This window comes from Nelumbo nucifera, chromosome 6 (assembly GCF_055504915.1).
Source record: "Nelumbo nucifera cultivar China Antique chromosome 6, China Antique-T2T, whole genome shotgun sequence".
NCBI classification, from domain to species: Eukaryota; Viridiplantae; Streptophyta; class Magnoliopsida; order Proteales; family Nelumbonaceae; genus Nelumbo; species Nelumbo nucifera.
In genome coordinates this window covers 63,443,941-63,456,712 of record NC_142654.1, presented here as the reverse complement: position 1 = coordinate 63,456,712, position 12,772 = coordinate 63,443,941, and the positions used below count along the sequence as shown (strand labels likewise).

At 38.8% G+C, this 12,772-nt stretch overlaps 1 pseudogene; it reads left to right on the top strand.

Annotated features, from left to right (window-relative positions):
- Positions 1-5,274: 5,274 nt before the first annotated feature.
- Positions 5,275-5,595, top strand: LOC148791127 (auxin-responsive protein SAUR67 pseudogene; annotated as a pseudogene).
- Positions 5,596-12,772: the final 7,177 nt, after the last annotated feature.

Below are 12,772 nucleotides of genomic sequence, written 5' to 3'. Positions count from 1 at the left end.
CCACCGCTATTTGTTATGGTTCACACTCATTCACATTTCTAACATTAATAAGAATTTGCACAAAATAATTCCTGGGCTAATTTTCCACCTCTCTCTTTTCTCTCCATGGAGGAGTCGATTTAGACAGGGGCTTTCCTGTATTTCTTCAAATATTATATTTTTTTTGTTAACTTCTTACCGTTCGTCTTGCTTGAAGCTGAAACAAGGGCTCTGCCGTATTGGTTAACCCTTGCCTAGTAACTATGTAGTTATTTGAATATTTCTTTTTTATCTTTCTTTTTCAGGGTTAAGTAAATTTGAAGAGAAGGGAGAAGACATGGTGGATTTCTCCTTTTCATCATGTATCCTTTCCCCCCATTGTGTCTTTCTAAAGGTTTTGACATAGATGTCCTCCTCTTACATTCTTTTCGGTAATATTTAGCTTCTTCAATGGGGGGGTCATTGGAATTTGGAGGGGAAGCTCTAAGGCGCATCTAAAGACACTGTCTTTAGAACGTTATTTGCCCTATTCAGTTTTCACTGAGTTTGTTGTTGGGTTACAAGCAAATTCGTTCCCAAGATACAACAGAGCCTTGGGCGAGAATCTGCAACCAGCAAAGTTGAAGAGTCTCCGAAGAAGCCTTCTGTGAGATTGTAGCATACTGGACTGAGAGAGAGAGAGAAAGTGAATTTCGAAATTGTTGTGTGTGATATGTCTGATTCATGCCCTTTAAATAGTTTTTGAAGAGTTATGAAGAAAAGATAGGTGCTGGTTCAGAAAAGGCTCATTGAATAGTCAAAATTGCAAACATTGTGACTGTTTAAAAGATAGTTAATAGTTAATGACTGTTAACATTGAATTGTGCCTCTTGATCACACTCGATCGAATCGTGACCGATGTGACCAACGGTCAGCATCGCACCAAAACCAAAGCCGCCATTCGCGTGCCACGCAAAGTGCGAGCAAAGTGCGACTCTAAAGCGCCATGCACATGCGTGCGCGTGCATCACACGGTATCAAGTCCCCATACTCTCCTCTTCTATTTCTAACAAGTGTATATCAGCTCTTATTAAAAACCCAAAACAAAACATGTAAATATCCAATGTGGGACAAGTTCAAAACTGGTTTTAGTAAGAGAAAAGTTATTTTCTAAAACAAGTTTGCAGGTGCAATTTCTCATATAATTGACCAATCAAACCCATTGGATTTTTAAAATCCAACAATAACTATGCTTTCATTTGAATTTATTGTTTTGTTGGGTAATCAATAGGTTCAGTTGTGTTGTAACCATTTGTTAGTTCAATTTCGTCTTAGACTCTATTGGCTTTTCGGGAAGTTATTTATTCGTGTAAATACATTTTACCCAAGTTCTTTTATATCTCAAGTAAATAAAACAATGATCGTTTTATCCATAAAAAGCAACTATTAAAAGGGTCAACTTTATCCCATTCATGGTTCAAAGTATCGATACGCCTTTGCGTATCGTCAGAGGCATATCGGTTCTTAGATACACACAGAATTAGCTTTCTTTTAGTTTTTTTTTTTTAATTTTGGTTTTTTGGGAGTTAAAAAAGGGAATTAAAAAAGGCATATCGTCAGAGGCATATCGGAACATAATTGAAGACTTATCTAATTCACTTATCTAGGAAACAGAATGCACTTATCTAGGAACAGAATTGAAGACTTATCTATTCTAACAGAATTAAAACTGAATGGCTAAGGCTTATCCACAACTAAGAGCTAACATGACCAGGTCTTCTGCTGCTATCCACTTTGACTAGGTCTTCGGCTGCTGTGCACCTAGTGCATGCATGCACATGCACGTATCACAGTAATTGCATAGGAAGAGATACATGAGAGCCCACACTTTAATTGAATAGAGTAATAGCTTTGCAAACATGCACCCTATGTGGCGCTTCTTTTGTAAGCAGTCCTTGGAGTACAGAAGCGACATTAGTGGGAGTTTGCTATTATGAATGGATTTTTTCTATGAAGAAAAAAACTGCATGGTCAGCAAAAATGATATACTTTTTTCTGAATCAATCACATTGGCAACCACTCCCTTAATCAACAGGTTTAAAAGAATTCAAATAAATAAACAAGCTAAGTTGGTAAAAGAAACACTTGCAATTTTGTATTTTGTCTTGGGGCAGAGTTGAGGCCTTGAGGGCACCAATTAAAAGCAAGTGGACAGTTTATATAGTAAGCCCACCCACCTAGCCACGTTATATGTCCAGGTGAGAAAAGGATGGGTAATGGATGTGCGGTCTGAAATCCAGACACAGAATATGTATCCCCAGTGACTCACTCAGTGCTTCCCTTTGACTCCTTTGTATTGTTGTTTCACGAGATTATTTTCACTCTTCAGCAGTACAGTACAGTAGTACTTCAGTTATCACCAACAAGTTCAGTCTATGAGTTGGCACATTAAATTGGATGGACCCGGTATGTCCTCTCCCTAACCAATTGAGAAGAAAGAAATTCAACATCCAATGTGACGCCCTGCTATCTCCATGAGGCCATCATATATTCACTCAACAATCTATCATGCCGAGTTGCCACAACTCTTTAATCTTGATGGAACTTAATAGTCCAATCATCACATGTCTATGCATCCCATGCAACCCGACACAAGGAAAGCTACTCTTCTTTGGCAATTCTATATAACTAAGTTATGATGCCCATTGCTCTCTCTCCATCTCCAAAACAATCTCTCTTCTCTTCTCAGAAACCTCAGCAAATCTCTTCCGTCATCCTCAAGGCCCTTAGTTTTCTCAAGCTCACACAACAAAACATGATCAACAACAGGAAGCTTCTTGCCATGGCAAGAAAGTGGCAGAAGTTGGCAGCCATCGGCAGGAGAAGAATCTCATCACCAAGAAGTAAATTGCAGAGGGATGTGGATGAGTGCAGCGCAATGGTGACTGTTAAAGACCACTTCGTTATATACATGGCTGATCAGAAACGTTTTGTTATTCCATTGACGTATCTCAACAATCCCATCTTCATAGAGTTGCTCAGAATGTCTGAAGAAGAGTTTGGACTACCGAGTGATGGGCTGTACTGCTGAAATTAAGTGATGAATCAAACATCCTCCACAGGGTCATCCAAAAGTGACTGAAGAACCGTGTATCACGATCTGAAGTGATGGTCTTGGGTACCCCATGTAAGCGGACAACCTCCCTGAAAAATAACATGGCTGTTGCGGATGCATCTGCTGTTTTCTTGCATAGGAGGAAGTGAGCAATTTTTGAGAATCTATCAACCTCCACGAAGACGGAGTCCATGTTCCTCTGGGTCTTTGGCAAGCCTAGCACAAAATCCATGGACAAGTCTTCCCATATAGTAGTAGGAACAGGTAGGGGCATGTAGAGACCTGTGTTCTAGGTTTGTCCCTTAGCTGTCTGACAAACATAGCACCTGCTTACGATGGTAGACATGTCCCTTCTTAATTTCGGCCAGTAATATCGCCCCTTAACTGCTTCTACTGTTTTGTCCCTTCCCAAATGTCCTGCTAATCCACCCCTATGCAAATTCCTGATGATCTTTTCACGGAGGGAGGTGCAAGGGATACACAGTTGTTCCCCTTTCATAAGGAATCCATCATAAATGAAGAAGTCCTCTACTGGCTAGTTAGTCACACATTTCTCCCATACCTGTTGGAAGTCTCCATCCTGGGCATATAAGTCCTTTAGGCACTCAAAACCCACAATCTCAACGCTAAGGGTCTTGATCAGAGCCACACGCCTGCTAAGTGCATCAGCCACTTTATTTTGCTGTCCTGTCTTATACACAATTTTATATGGGAACTTGTCTAGGAAAGCAGACCATCTAGCATGTAAATCACTTCTTAATTGCTTTTGCCCCCTAAGATATTTTAAGGCTTGATAGTCAGTGTAGAGAACAATTTCTTTTGCAATCAAATAGTGTTCCCATGTTTTCAGGGCTCTAACCACAACATAAAACTCCTTGTCATAAGTAGACCACTTTCTCCTGGCTTCACATAATTTTTCACTAAAGAATGCAATGGGTCTTTTCTCTTGGGACAATACAGCCCCTATGCCAACTCTACTGGCGTCACATTCGACTTCAAATAACTTATTAAAATCTGGCAAGGCAAGAACAAGAGCAGTACATAACTTTTCTTTTATGAGAGCAAAACTTTGCTCTTGTTCTTCTCCCCATTGAAATTTCCCCTTTTTCAAGCATTCAGTAATGGGAGCCATGATACTACTAAAATTCTTAATAAAACGCCTATAGAAGGTTGCCAACCCATGAAATCGCCTGACATCTGTGACAGTGGATGGGGTCGGCCACTCCCTAATGGCTTTCACCTTTTCCTCATCTACTTTCACACCATCCTTGCTTATAATAAATCCCAGGAATAATAAATTATCATTCATAAAGATGCATTTCTTCAAATTAGCATATAATTTATTTTCCCTCAATGTTTTCAAGACCTCCCTAAAATGTTCCACATGCTCAGTGATAGATTTGTTATATATCAAAATATCATCAAAATAGACTACCATAAATTTACCAATGAAGGGGCGCAATACCTGGTTCATCAGCTTCATGAAAGTGCTAGGTGCGTTGGTTAGTCTAAAGGGCATGACTAACCACTCGAACAGGCCATCTCTAATCTTGAAGGCTGTCTTCCATTCATCTCCGGGATGGATCCTGATTTGATGATATCCACTCCTGAGATCTATTTTTGAGAAAACTACAGCTCCGCTTAGTTGGTCCAGCATGCCATCCAGCCTAGGAATGGGAAATTTGTACCCAATGGTGATCTTGTTAATGGCCCTACTGTCGACACACATTCTCCAACTGCCATCCTTCTTAGGTGTTAATAAGGCAGGTACTGCACAAGGACTCATGCTGATTTGAATGTTTCCCTTTTTCAATAATTTTTCTACCTTTTCCCGTAAGATTTCATTCTCCTTAGGACTCATCCTGGAATGTGGGAGGTTAGGTAAACTAGCACTTGGAACAAAATCAATATGGTGCTGTATATCTCTCATGGGAGGGAGTTCATTTGGTAACTCCTCTGGAAATACATCATTAAATTCATCCAGTAATCCCTGTATTTCAGCGGGAATTGTGTTTTCATCATTGACATCTTCTCATTTTACTACTAACAAATGTATCTCATGAGTATCCTTACATTCTTTAACAAATTCAGCATGATGATGGGAAATGGTAAGAAAGTAGCAGAAATTGGCAGCCATCGGCAAGAGAAGAATCTCATTGCCAAGAACTAAACTGCAAAGGGGTGCGGATGAGTGCAGCGCAATGGTGACTGTTAAAGATCACTTCGTTGTGTACACGGCTGATCAGAAACGTTTTGTTATTCCATTGACGTATCTCAACAATCCCATCTTCATAGAGTTACTCAGAATGTCTGAAGAAGTGTTTGGACTACCGAGTGATGGGCTTATCACATTGCCATGCGACTCAACGTTTGCAGAATACATCATCTCGATGGTGCAAAGACGTCCTTCAAGAGAATTAGAGAAGGCCTTAATTATGACCCTACCAATAAGTCGGTGCTCATTATCTTCTTCTCTCCATCAAGAACTGGGTATTCGGCCTATACCTGTAAATGGCTTTTGAACAAGTCATATATTGCTATGACCCCTGGGATCATTGGGGATCTTCAGTATTTTTTTTTTCTTTTTTTGAATTTGTAAATGATTATACATACACAAATACAAGTTCTGTTGCTGTATCTTCAGCAGAATTTTTGGATGAAAATGATATCGAGCTCACTTTTACTCGTGCAAATATATGTCAGTGTTTCCATACTAGAGTAATACTTGTTCCGGCAACCTGATCCTTTATCTTGAGAAGTCCCTCTTGTTTATCTAAAGTATAATTGTGATTGTACTTTAAATGGTGGGTTTTGGCCTTCTATTTAATTGGATTTTTGGTTTTAACAATCCTTGAATTTTGTAAAAAAAAATAAAGATTAAATTATAAAGACCCCCTTAATTTGTAATATGGGGTTAGTGATAAAGTCTTTGCTGTACCTTTTTTTACAATAAAGACTCCCCCTGAACTTTAGCGTTAGGCAAAGACCCCCTTTTGTTAATATTCAGTCAGTTAACTTAGAAAAAATTCTCATCAGACTGTTTAAAGTTTTTTATATGTTCAAACTACCCTTTTTATACTAGAGGGCATCACAAACTTAACTTTCTTCTCTGTTTGAAGCCCAAGCTGTACCATTTTTAGTTTCTGTTGTGTGCCATTCACAATGCCCTCCAATGAATTGATAAAGTTTCACAAAACAGTTGTGCTATTAATTGCATCTTGAAACTGTGAACTTATTGAATTCAATAAGGATGTTTCCTTCAGAATAAATTCTTCTTTTCTCCAATAACAGAGCATAATAGCTAGGTAGCTTAGTATTTACGAGTTCGACGAAGTTGTTCCTGAATTTGAACATATAATTCTGAGACCCAACACTCATACTGGATTAGTACGTTCTGTTTGAGATTGTTCTCCTCAGTTTTTCCAATTAATTACATAAAGACTGATCAATGTCACCATGGAGGTCGAACTTCCTAGGAAAACGATATGATGTTGAATTAATACGTTTAAGCTCGTCAGTCTGGCCAATCCGGGTTTTGGCTGCCTCTGCACCTCTGGCTTTGACTCGGTTTCCGATACTGATGCCTCGAATTCAACATCATCATCATCCTTGACGTTGTGGAACTGGTCATTCTCCACATAAAACCTATTGTGCTCGAATCCCTTCTTGACACAGTGATTTTCTCTGATTTCTGGAATTGTTATTTTGGTCAGGAGGTTTGTGTGGAGAAGGCAAGAGAGAAACTAAATAATGGGGTGAATATCAGCAAGGGCACTGGAACTCGCCCTAGTAAATCTTTGTGTACATGGCCATGATGTTTTGATCATGGAAGGGAAGATAATCAGCAATCAAAACAAATGAAATCACTCTCCAAGACTAGATATCCATTTCTAGGTTAAATAAGTTTTAAGAGAAAAAAGGTAAGAGAAAGAAAATAGAAAAAGTTTAGTGGGTTATTTTAGTAATTTAATGCCTCCCGTCATCTGACTTAATGGCCAAGGGGATCGTCTTTGTCTAACGGCTAAAGCTTAGGTGGAGTCTTTGTTGCAAAAAAAAAAAAGTATAAGGGCAAATTTGTAACTGACCCCATAATACAAAGGAGGTCTTTATAATTTACCCAAAAATAAATATATAATTTAGACACTAAAAAATTGAAACGGCCATTTTTCATCCTCAAATTATGATGGAAAAGACTAATTTAAGGCAAAAATAGACGATGTTAGAGTGAGATTCTTCTCCTGCCAATGGTTGCCATCTTCTGCCACTTTCTTACCATGGCTAAAAGCTTCCTATTGTTGTTGATCATGTTTTGTAATTTGAGATTGAGAGAACTAAGGGCCTCGAGGATGAAGGAAGAGATTTGCTTAAGATTTTGAGAAGAGATTGTTTTGGGGGATGGAAAGAGCAATGGGCATAGCTTAGTTATATATAATTGCAAGGGGAGACAAGCCAGAAGAGACTGGCTTTCCTTCTGTCGGGTTACATGGAATGCATAACCATGTGATGATTGGACTATTAAGTTGCATCTAGATTAAAGAGCTTGGCAACTTGGCACGATAGATTGTTGAGTGAATGATGATGGCATCCATATATGGAGGTAGCAGGGCATCACATCTCATTTTGGATTTCTTTCCTCTCAATCGGTTAGGTAGACGACATACTGGGTCCATTTATATTAATGCGCCAATTCATTGACTGAAATTGTTTGCATGGCAATCACTAAGTACTACTATACTGTTAAAGTTGAAAATAATCTTGTGAAACATCGTACAAAGGAATCAACATGATGAGTGCATGGTGGGAGGGCTAGTATGTATGTAAACCATCCACATGGTTTTGCTTGGTGCCCTCAACTCTGCCCCAAGATGAAACTATATATTGGTTTTACCAAATTTGTTTATTTATTTGATTTCTTTTAAACCTGGTCATTAAGGGGGTGTTTGCAAATGTCAATGGTTCGGAAAAAGTATATGGGCCTGTTTGGTTTATGGGAATCGGGGTCCAGATTGGAAATTGGAATGGGCTATTTCTATTCTAACAGTTTGATTTGATGGAATCGGAATCCCATTCCCGTTGCTGATGAAATGACATTATTCTATTTGAGAGAATGACCATTCTTTTCCTCTTTCTTGAAAATGAAATTCCATTTTGACTAACTGATTCCAATTCTCTTTTGGATTCCTATCTAAAACAAAGACTATATAACTGTCCGCATCTCTCTGCATGTCAGCTGTTGGTGATGAGATTCTTCTCCTACCCATTACAGCTAACTTGTGCCACTTTCTTGCCATGGCAATGAGATTGTTGTGGGTAACCATGAATCTTAATGTGAGCTTGATCAGAAAAGAACTTAAGTCCCAAATGACGAAATTTGCTTAAAGGCAATAGGAATAGCTCAGTTATATATAATTGCAAGAGGCGACGAACCCATGCAAGCGTAGGTTTACTTTGTGTTAGGTTGTAAGGCAAACAAAGCCATGTGAAATTTGGGTTGGGGAACTGAACTGATATTTTAGAGGCGGGCATGTCTGGGTGTTTAGTAATAAACATATCCTCATGAAGACAGTAGGCCATAATTGAATTGAATCTCAATTTTCCGGTCATGCACAAACAATTATCCAACATACTGGGTCCAATCAATTCAGCAGTAGAAGCAAAGATTAAGGCAAGTGGTGGGGAGCTTTAGTGGAATCATACATTAATTACTCCGTTCTTTCCGGCGTTACTCTGCTCGCCTTGGTATACCAAGCAATTTATACTTCGCCAATCCGTCATCTGTTTTGGGAAAAACCACATAAAATTAAAAGGTTCTTCTATGGGACATTAATGTTCAATTATTAGCCCAAAACTAAATCGTGATAGATGATCTGAATCATTTAGGTAAAACATCAGATAGATGGGTTATTGCTTGAAACTTGTCGGGCCAACTCAAATCCTATGGGACTCTATTTGGTTAACCCTTGCCTAGTAACGGTGTAGTTATTTGAATATTTCTTTTTTATCTTTCTTTTTTAGGGTTTATTAAATGTGAAGAGAAGGGAGAAGACATGGTGGATTTCTCCTTTTCATCATGTATCATTTCTCCCCACTGTGTCTTTCTAAAGGTTTTGACATAGATGTCGTCCTCTTACATTCTTTTCGGTAATCTTTAGCTTCTTCAGTGGGGATAACAGTTGGGAAAATGGGTCACTAGAAATTGGAGGGGAAGCTCTGAGGCGCATTTAAAAGCACTGTCTTTAGAACGTTATTTGCCCCACTCAGTTTTCACTGAGTTTGTTGTTGGGTTACAAGCAAATTCGTTCCCAAGATACAACAGAGCCTTGGGCGAGAATTTGCAACCAGCAAAGTTGAAGTGTCTCCGAAGAAACCTTCTGTGAGATTGTAGCAGATTCGACTGAGAGAGAGAGAGAAAGTGAATTTCGAAATTGTTGTGTGTGATATGTCTGATTCATGCCCCTTAAATAGATTTTAAAGAGTTATGAAGAAAAGGTAGGTGCTGGTTCAGAAAAGGCTCTTTGAATAGTCAAAATTGCAAACATTGTGACTATTGAAAAGGTAGTTAATAGTTAATGACTGTTAACTTTGAATTGTGTCTCTTGATCACACTCGATCGAATCGTGACCGATGTGATCAACGGTCAACATCGCACCAAAATCAAAGCCACCATTCGCGAGCCATGCAAAGTGCACCTCTAAGGCTCCATGCACATGCGTGCCGTGCGTTACGTGGTATCAAGTCTCCATACTCTCCTCTTCTATTTCTGACAAGTGTAAATCAGCTCCTATTAAAAATCCAAAAACAAAACTTATAAATATCCAATGTGGGACAAGTTCAAAACTGGTTTTAGTAAGAGAAAAGTTATTTTCTAAAATAAGTGTACAGGTGCAATTTCTCATATAATTGACCAATCAAACCCATTGGATTTTTAAAATCCAACAATAACTATGCTTTCATTTGAATTTAAAGTTTTGTTGGGTAATCAATAGGTTCAGTTGTGTTATAACCATTTGCTAGTTCAATTTCGTCTTAGACTCTGTTGGCTTTTCGGAAAGCTATTCATTCGTGTAAATACTTTTTATCCAAGTTCTTTTATTTCCCAGGTAAATAAAACAATGATCGTTTTATCCATAAAAAGCAATTATTAAAAGGGTCAACTTTATCCCAACCATGGTTCAAAGTATTGATACGCCTTTGCGTATCGACAGAGGCACCTGTAAATACACACAGAATTAGCTTTCTTTTAGTTTTTTTTTTTTTAATTTTGGTTTTTGGGGAGTTAAAAAAGGGTGGGGTCCCGAAACTCCTATAAATACAACACGATACGCCTAATACGGGACGTATCATATCGATTTTTTGAACCTTGATCCCATCCTAGTTTTAGTAACTTTCCCGCGGGTGGAAAAATTGCTTACCCACCTAGAAGATAAGTATCATTACCTGGGTAAATAATACTTAGAGAAAAAAAAATTTCTATGGACCCTACACAAATATGAAATAAGAATGCAGGAACCAAAATGCCATTAACCAACTTCCCCCTCTCAAAACCCAAAAACCGAACAGGCCCTTAGTGTTTGTTTTCATTAATGTTCCTTACTAGCCCTTTTCTTATTTGTTTTGGATTATATTAGTTTATTTTGCGGGATTATTGTTTTGGTTCTCCTTTTTGAGGTTTTTATCACTGTTTACTAGTTTCAATTTTATTTGTTTTTTTTTTTGGATAATTGGGCTTGCATTAGACAAAGAACAAGAGAATTGAATTATGTCTATGGGGATCCTTGTTTAAGACCATTTAATGTGTGAAAGGTGTCCCATTAGACAAGGTGCTCACACTCGTATCTCTGTTTTTATATATCTTTAATCTTTTACCCCACAAAAAGATAATTGTCCAATTGTGTTTGGTTGCAATGCAAATTTATTTGCTCTAGTGCAAAATTATGATAGTGCAAATAATCATGAGAAGAAAAAGAGATAAACAGTGGTCCATGTTTTTTTTTTCTTTTTTTTTTTATTTGCCACAGATTGTGCTCCAAGATACAGAATTTATGGCGAAGAGCACGAAAATAAGAGTTTGATATCAACCTCAAGTGGTGCACCAAACACCACCCTGACATCGTATCCTGTAAGAACATGCATTCCAATTAACATCTATAAACTTGTCTCATCTCCTCTTGTATCTACCCAGGACAATCCGTATCCTGTTTGCTAAAAGAAAGATATGGTGTCCTTGAGAGATCCATGTGGACCTCCATCCAGAGGACAATCCGTGTCCTCAGGTACATGCATAGGCCCACGCTTTATTTCAGTAATTTACAAATATAAGGCCCCGTCTGGAAGGACAAAAGCTTTATCATGAAATATTGGTTTTAAGCCGTATGGATGAGCTCAAAACCACCATAGGAAAATCCTCCCAAAAGGACTCTAAAATTCTAAATATTACTAATTCATGAAATTCCCAAAAGGATAAAAGCTTTCCCATGTCTAGGGGTGGATTTGAATCGAGCCAAATATCTAGCTATTGGAGGTTGGTTTGCTCATAAACTATCATGTTTAAGCTCGAGCTCGATTCGAATTAGAGACTTGAGCTTGAGCTCGACTTGAATCAAAAGCTCAGAAGTTCGAGCTCGACTACATTGGATTGCAAGTCTCCCTCAGGTGCTGAAGTGCTGCATAAAGGTCTCCCTATTAGCCGAGGTGCTAAGCCAAAGTCCCCCAAGCATCTGAGATGCCGAGCCGAGGTCTCCCTCAGGTGTTGAAGTACTGAGCTGAGGCTTCCCTAGCAGCCAATGTGCTGATTTGAGGTCTCAATCAGGTGCCAAGGTCCCGAGCTGAGGTCTCTCTCAATTGTCGAGATGCCAAGCCGAGGTCATCCTTAGTGGTCGAGGTCTCCCTCAATGAACAAGGTGCCGAGCCAAGGATACATAGTCTCACGAGCCTCACATGTTGAGCATTATTAAGCTTGAGCTTGGGTCGATTAGAAAACGATCCTATATATTGTGCTTGAGTTCGGCTCGAAGCTTGATTTAGACCAAACCGATCTGAGCTTTTTACGAACTGACCTCAAAAAGCTTATGAGTAGCTCGGCTCATGGCCACCCCTAAATTGGTGTCCTTGTGAAATCCTATTGGGCCCTTTATCCAGAAAGAAACCCCATCTATTTTATCTTTGTAATTTGAATTAGGTACGTAATTGCATAGGAAGAGATACATGAGCCCACACTTTAATTCAATAGAGTAGTAGCTTTAAAAACATGCACCCTGTTTGGGGCTCCTTTTGTATGCAGTCCTTGGAGTAAAGAAGCGACATTAGTGGGAGTTTGCTATTATGAATGGATTTTTTTTCTATGATGAAAAAAACAGCATGGTCAACAAAAATGATATACCTTTTTCTGAATCAATCACATTGGCAACCACCCCCTTAATGAACAAAGTTAATAAACAAGCTAAATTGGTAAAGAAAACCAATTGCAATTTTTGTCTTGGGGCAGAGTTGAGGGCACCAATCAAAAGCAAGTGGACAGTTTAGTAAGCCCATCCACCTAGCCACGTTATATGTCGGGCCCATCCACCTGTGGCTCACTCAGTGCTTCCCTTTGACTCCTTTGTATTGTTGTTTCACGAGATTATTTTCACTCTTCAGCAGTACAGTACAGTAGTACTTCAGTTATCACCAACAAGTTCAGTCTATGAGTTGGCACATTAA